The sequence below is a fragment of the Numenius arquata genome, chromosome 14 (genome assembly GCF_964106895.1).
Source record: "Numenius arquata chromosome 14, bNumArq3.hap1.1, whole genome shotgun sequence".
NCBI classification, from domain to species: domain Eukaryota; kingdom Metazoa; phylum Chordata; class Aves; order Charadriiformes; family Scolopacidae; genus Numenius; species Numenius arquata.
Genome location: NC_133589.1, coordinates 19,030,416 through 19,038,052, shown reverse-complemented (window position 1 = coordinate 19,038,052; position 7,637 = coordinate 19,030,416). Strand labels below are relative to the sequence as shown.

At 46.8% G+C, this 7,637-nt stretch overlaps 1 pseudogene; it reads left to right on the top strand.

The window, feature by feature from the left end:
- The first annotated feature begins 2,466 nt into the window (after positions 1-2,466).
- Positions 2,467-4,672, top strand: LOC141472017 (syncytin-2-like; annotated as a pseudogene).
- The last annotated feature ends 2,965 nt before the right edge of the window (positions 4,673-7,637 follow it).

Genomic DNA, 7,637 nt, shown 5'->3' with positions numbered 1-7,637 from the left:
GTTGAGGCTGGCAGAAAGCAGAGAAGCATGGAGAGTGTTAAGACGGAAGAAAAGATAAGTGAGAGTTAGTAGCAGCGCTACAAGAGAGTAAAGGATTTGGAGGTATGGGATCTAAAAGGCCTCTGAGAAGGGAAGGATACAGGCCCAGGCAAAGGGGGACTGATGGGGACCTGGGGAATCTACCGTAGCGGATCCACTGGTTATATTAAAGCTAGGAAAAAACAACGGAGCTTGGAATTTCTGGTTGACACCAGGGCAACGTTTTCAGTCTTAAATCAAGCTTTGATACCTGTAGATGATGACTTTGTAACGGTAAGGGGAGCTACTGGACAGAGTGAAAAGGCATATTTTCTCAAACCTCTTAGGTTCAAATTGGGAAAACAGTTAGGGATACATAAATTCTTATATATGCCAAGCTCCCCGAAACCCCTGTTAGGACGAGATTTATTAGAACAATTGGGAGCAGAAATTAAATTCAGAAAAGGAAAAATCAAACTTCGGATAAGAGAAGATCAACTAATTGAAGTATTAAGTTTGGCCCTGATAGGAACTCCCATTACTCCAGGAGTGCCTGGGGAGATTAAAGACTGAATTTATCTGGGGGTATGGGCCTCGGGAGTGCCAGGAAGAGCAAAAAGTGCTTCCCCAATCGTGATAAAGCCCAAACAAGGAGCACAACCGGTGAGAGTCAAACAGTATCCCCTCAGGATAGAGGATAGGAAGGGGAACCGACAAACTATAGACCAGTTTATCAAGTATGGGCTGCTGAAAGAATGAATCAGAGTATAACACTCCAACATTACCTGTCAAAAGGCCGGATGGTAGCTATCACATAGTACAGAATCTCAGGGCTATCAACAAAATTGTTGAGGATTTACATCCGGTAGTAGCAAATCCATATTTGGATTTGCTCTCCTAACTAAATTGGTACCTGAATTGGCATGGTTTACTGTCTTGGACCTAAAAGATGCCTTCTTTTCCCTACCTTTGAGCCCAGAAAGCCAGCTGCTTTGAGTGGGAAAACCCAGATTCTGGGAGGAAGACACAACTAACATGGACTGTGTTACCACAGGGGTTTAAGAATAGCCCCATTCTTTTCAGAAATCAATTAGCCAAAGACCTGGAACAATGGGAGCGGCCACATGGAGCTGGAGTAATTTTACAGTATGTAGATGATCTATTGATAGCCACCGAGACAAAAGAATTGTGTATAGTATGGACAATTAGTTTGCCAAATTACCTCGGACTTAATGGTTATCTCCATTATATATCTGTCTCTGCACAGAAAGCCCAAGTAGCTCAACAGCAAGTGACTTACCTCGGATATGAGATAACTGCAGGCCAACGGACCCTAGGGACAGCAAGAAAGGAGGCTATCTGTCAGACCCCTTGACCGCAGACAGCTAAAGAGCTCCGCACGTTCCTAGGAATGACGGGATGGTGTCGCCTATGGATATATAACTACGGACTCATGGTAAAACCGCACTACAAACTGCTGAAATCTACCCCAAGAGACCTCACCTGGAATGGGGAAGCAGAAAGAGCATTCAGTCAGCTAAAGAAAAATAAATGGACGCCCCTGCTTTGGGGTTACCAGACACTACTAAACCCTTCTGGCTGTTCTCTCACAAGAAGCAGGGAATAGCTCTAGGAGTCCTAGCCCAAAACCTGGGACTATGCCGAAGGGCAGTGGCATACTTCTCTAAACAGCTTGATGAGGTAAGGGGCTGACCTAGCTGCTTGAGGGCAGTAGCAGCAGTGGTGCTAAATATTCAAGAAGCACGTAAGTTTACACTGGGCCAAAAGATTACAGTAATAGTGTCTCATACTGTATCAGCGGTATTAGAGGTAAAGGGAGGACACTGGATCTCACCACAAAGGTTCCTTAAATACCAAGCTGTCTTAATGAAACAGGATGACGTGGAAATAGTGGTTACTAACATTGTCAATCCAGCATCTTTTCTTAGCGGGAATACGGGAGAACCGGTATCGCATGACTGTCTGGAAACAATCAAAGAAGTCTATTCCAGCTGACCCGACCTAAAAGAGGAGCCGCTGAAAGATGCTGAAGATTCCTGGTATACTGACGGAAGCAGCTTTGTTCGACAAGGCATCCACAAGGCGGGATACGCGGTAACAACTGCAGACCAGGTAACAGAATCCAAAGCCCTTGCCCCAAACACCTCGGCACAGAAAGCAGAAATAATAGCCCTAACTCGGGCATTGAAACTAGCCAAAGAAAATAAAATCAACATTTGGATGGACTCCAGATACGCTTTCGAGGTAGTCCATGCTCATGGAGCTGTATGGAGGGAAAGAGGACTCCCCTCTACCCAAGGGAAACATATAAAACATGACAAAGAAGTTCTTAAGCTTCTGGAAGCAGTGCAGTCACCCAAGAAGGTGGCTATTATGCATTGTAAAGCTCATCAAAAGAGGAGCACTGCTCAGGAATTGGGCAACGCCATGGCAGACCGTGAGGCCAGAAGAGTGGCAGAGAAAGGTGATTTGGAGGCGCAGTTTCTGGTCCCAGACAGTAAAATACAAATTGATTGTGAAACTTAGGTGGGAAAATTGAAAAAGGTAAATGGGTAAAACTCCACAGGAAAAAATAATAATACCATTTGCATTGTTGTAGGCCGTAGTCATGGCAGAGCACAGAAAATCCCACTGGGGAACAGAAGCTCTGTATAGATACTTGAGCCGACTAATATTCGCCCGAAACCTGTATACCACTATTAGGCAAGTAACACAGCAGTGTGAGGTATGTTTGCAGAATAATCCCAAAACAGGCCCCAAAGTCCAGTTTGGCCAAATAGGAAAGGGAGACTATCTGGGACAACAATGGCAAATTGATTTTTCAGAACTTCCAAGAAAAGGGGGGTTTCGATACCTATTGGTATTAACAGATACCTTTTCAGGATGGCCAGAGGTGTTTCCCTGCCGAACCAATAAAACAAGAGAAGTGGCTAAAGCGTTGTTGCAAGAAATTATACCAAGATTTGGGGTTCCTGCAGTGATTTCCTTGGACCAAGGATCTCATTTCACTGCAAAGGTTGTTTCAAAAACTCACCACTAAAGCCAAAGTGGGAAGGCCCCTTCCAGGTACTGCTGACCACTCACACAGCCATAAAGATTAAGGAACAAGCCGCTTGGATCCATTGGACTCAAGTCAAGAGAGCTCCAAAACCCCCAATGGACATCAACGCAGGCCAGACCCTTGAAACTTTCCCTCAATGAAAAGATGGACATTAATGACATTAATAGTCATCAACATGCCGGGACTTTGTATCTCAGGGGGAGGAACATGGGATGTGAATACATATTCACGAAACCTAGAAACATTGGTAAGGGCTACTAATCTGTCAGATTGTTGGATATGTACTACCCTACCCAAAGGAGAAATGAAGTTACCTCTATATGGGGTGGCAGCAAGTAATTGGAACTATGACAACGGAACTTGGCCCAAATTTTGGGCAAAAGGGGAAAATGAGGCAAACAGGTATTGTGAGTACGATGACAATATCTACCCCTTAGGACCCAGATTTGATTTACAAGTGCTGAAAGAAGAGCAATTTGTTGTATTAGTGAGCTATAACAATTGTACCTGGGAACACAGGGAATATAGAGTCAAAGGGCTGGTAAATAAGTCGACATCATGGGGATGGAGCAAGTTCTGGATCAATAAGACAACTGTTAATGTAGGAAATTGGGGTTTAACAGGGATAAATGTCACATACATTGACTTTTGCAATAAGACCCAATTAGATACATATAAAAGTAGCGGTATTTCACAAGGAAAAGAACACTCTTGGGAGTATGGATGGTATCAGGCAGGAAAGTTCCTAGGTGCGAATCTGACAGCAACTAATGGACCCTGTAAATTGCCTAAAGGGTACTGGTGGCTGTGTGGAGATGGGTATAGCAGAAAACAGCTCCTTGCAGGGTGGAAGGGAACTTGCACGAAAGGATATCTAACTAGTCAAGATAAAGCATTTAATCAGTCTGAAATTCCCTCAGGCATGTTGAGAACACCTTGAAGGAGAATTCAAGAGGTAGAAAACCCTCTAGTGGTAAGGGGAACAAGATTCCATAGCTTGGTAAGGTGGCTTATACCATACCTGGGCATTAGTGAATTGGAGAAAGCAATCGTAAACATATCAACTACCATAGAAGCGCTTGAGAAATCTACAATCGATGCCATACAGGCACTTCAACAAGAAGTCCAGTCATTAGCAAATGTGGTTGGACAAAATAGAATGGCATTAGATTTATTAACTTGGAAACAGGGAGGCTTATGCGCAGTGATTAATCAGAGCTGTTGCTCATATGTAAACCAAAGCGGAAGGATAGAGAAAGACTTACAAAATCTCATAGCTAAAACTCAGATTTTGCATCAGACTGCGCAAGATGATACCACATTTGGGTTTTCAGACTTTTGGGAAAAGTTAACCTCATGGTTACCTAATCTGGCCTGGCTTAAACAACTGTTTATCCTTTTAGTGGCAATACTTATGTTAGGAATTTTAGTGTGTGTATTAGCTAGATGTTTTATGTGTTGTACCGGGGGGCCAAAGATGAATACATTCAATGGAAGAAGCATCAGCTCCATGAACGAGTGGAGTCAGGAAAGTACTTTAGAAATCAGATGGAGAAGGAAAGTGTACTCTAGGCAATTGCAAAAGAATTTACAAATGAACAAAGAAAAGGGGGGATCGAAACAGAAAATAGAAGGATTAACCATGACAGGGACGTACATCTCAACCTTGGAGGGGAGGAAAGAAAACAAAGAATTGCCCAATTAGCGGATGTAAGCCTCAGCCTTGAAAGAACACTTCGCAGGCTAACAGGAACATCCTGACCAGTAACAGGAAAGATAACAAGAAGCTTTACGACCCCTGTCAGACCACTCAGAAGACAAACAGGAACATCCTGATAGATTACAGGAAAATAGCAAGAGGTTTTACGGCCTCTATCAGCAAAACAATCGGTGGGAACCAGCTCAGTGACTGTGGAATTTACTCCCTAACCCCCCCCGCCCAAAGAAAAACATCAGGAGAAGATATGCACATGCCTGGAGGAGGAGACTTATTATAATAAGGCCCCGGTAATAATTAACTTAGTAACACCTATTCTTAGAACTAATTGTATTAGTCCATCCCAAAGTTTGCATATGTATGATTTACATTATAAATAACTACAGGTTCAGCATAAGTGTGTGCAAGTTAGGAGGAGAAATCCCCTTGTACCCAGCGCTGCAATAAACATACCTGCTTTATAACTCTATTCGAGTTGCAGGGTTTGTTTCCGCGCGTCACTACAGAACTGTACGGGACTCTACAGGACCCTAGGGAACACCACAGACCCCTACAGAACCCTACAGAACCCTACGCAAGCCTACAGGCACCTACAGGCCCTTACCGAACCCTACAGAACTCTCCGGAAACTTATGGAACCCTACCAGCTCCTACAAACCCCTGCGGGCACTTACACAACCCTACAGGCCCCTACGGAACTCTACAGACCCCTGAGGGCTCTTACAGAACCCTACAGGCCCCTACGGAACACTACCAGCTACAACGGAACACTACAGAACTCTATGGGACCCTACAGGGCCATACGGAACACTACCGGCCCCTGCGTTTCTCTGGTGGCCCCTACAGAACCCTACAGAGGTCTATGGAACCTTATGGAACCTTACGGAACAGTACGGGCCCCTTCAAGACCTCTGCGGGCACTTATGGAAACCTACAGGACCCTACAGAACTGTACAGGACTCTACAGGCCCCTAGGGAACACAACAGGCCCCTACAGAACCCTACAGGCTTCTTTGGATCCCTACAGTAACCTGCGGGCTCTTACATAACCCTAAAGGCCCCTACAAAACACTACCAGCTACAATGGAACACTACAGAACTCTACAGGACCCTACGGAACACTACCAGGCACTACGGAACTCTACGGGACCCTACAGGGCCGTACGGAACACTACTGGCCACTGCGGTACTTTGCTGGCCCCTACGGAACCCTACAGAGCTCTATGGAACCCGAAGGAACCTTACGGAACACTACCGGCCCCTTCAGACTTCTACGGGCACTTATGGAAACATACAGGACCCTACGGAACTGTACGGGATTCTGTGGGCCCCTAGGGAAAACCACAGGCCCCTACGGAAACCTACAGACACCTGTGGGCTCTTATGGAACCCTAAAGGTCCCTACGAAACACTACCAGCCACAACGGAACACTATGGAACTCAATGGGTCCCTACAGGGCCATATGGAACACTACTGGCCCCTACAGTACTCTGCTGGCTACTACAGAACCCTACGTAAACCTATGGGCACCTACAGGCCCCTACGGAACCCTATGAAACCCTACGGGCCCCTATGGTACTCTCCAAGCCCCTACGGAACCCTACGGAACACTGCAGAACCCTCTGGAACCGTAAGGAACCGTACAAGCTCCTACAAACCCCTGCAGGCACTTACACAAGCCTACAGGCCCCTATGGAAATCTACGGGACTCTACAGGCCCCTAGGAAAAACCATGGGCCACTACGGAACCCTACAAGCCCCTACAGAACTGTACGGAACTCTACAGACCCTTCCAGGCTCTTACGAAACCCTACAGGCCCCTACGGAACACTACCAGATGCTATGGAACTCTATGGGCCCCTATAGGGCCCTATGGAACAGGCCCTACTACTGGCACCTACAGTATCTACGGTCCCCTAGGGAACCCTACAGAGCTGTACGGAACCCTGTGGATCCTTATGGAACTGTGCGGGCCCCTGCAGGGACTTACGGAACCCTACAGGCCCCTATGGAATACTACCAGCCACTGTGGAAATCTATGGGCCCCTACGGAACCTGACAGAAATACTACAGGCCCCTACAGGCCCTTGCGGGCACTTACAGAACTCTACAGGCACCCACAGAATTTTACAGAACCCTACCAGCCCCTACATACCCCTGTGGGTTCTTAAGGAACCCTACAGGGCCCTAAGGAACTTTACCAGCCACTATAGAACTCTACAGGCCCCTGCAATCATCTACAGACTCTACAGACCCCTGTGGGCTCTTACAGAACCCTACAGGCCCCTACGGAACACTACCAGCCCCTACGGAACCTTACCAGCCCCTGTAGAACCCTACAGGCCACTACGGAATCCTAAGGGCCCCTATGATCACCTACAGGCCGCTATGGCACTCTACGGAAACCTACAGATCCCTGTGGGCTCTTACAAAATCCTACAGGCCCCTATGGAACACTACCAGCCCCTACGGAACACTACCAGCCCATAGAGGGCCCTGCAGAACACTACTGGCCCCTACAGTACTCTAAGGGCCCTTAGGGAACCCTATGGAGCTCTATGGAACCCTATGGAACCTTACGAAACCCTACGGGCCCCTTTAGACCTCTCCTGGGACATACAGAATGCTACACGCCTCTATGGAATCCTACGGACCCCTACAGAACCCTATGCCCTATGGCACCCTAGAAACACCTACGGACAAAGACGGCCCCCTATAGAACCCTACAGAACCCTACAGAACCCAACAGGCACGCACTAAACCCTAGAGACCCCTACGGTACCATACAGACGTCTACAGAACCCTACGGGCCACTATGG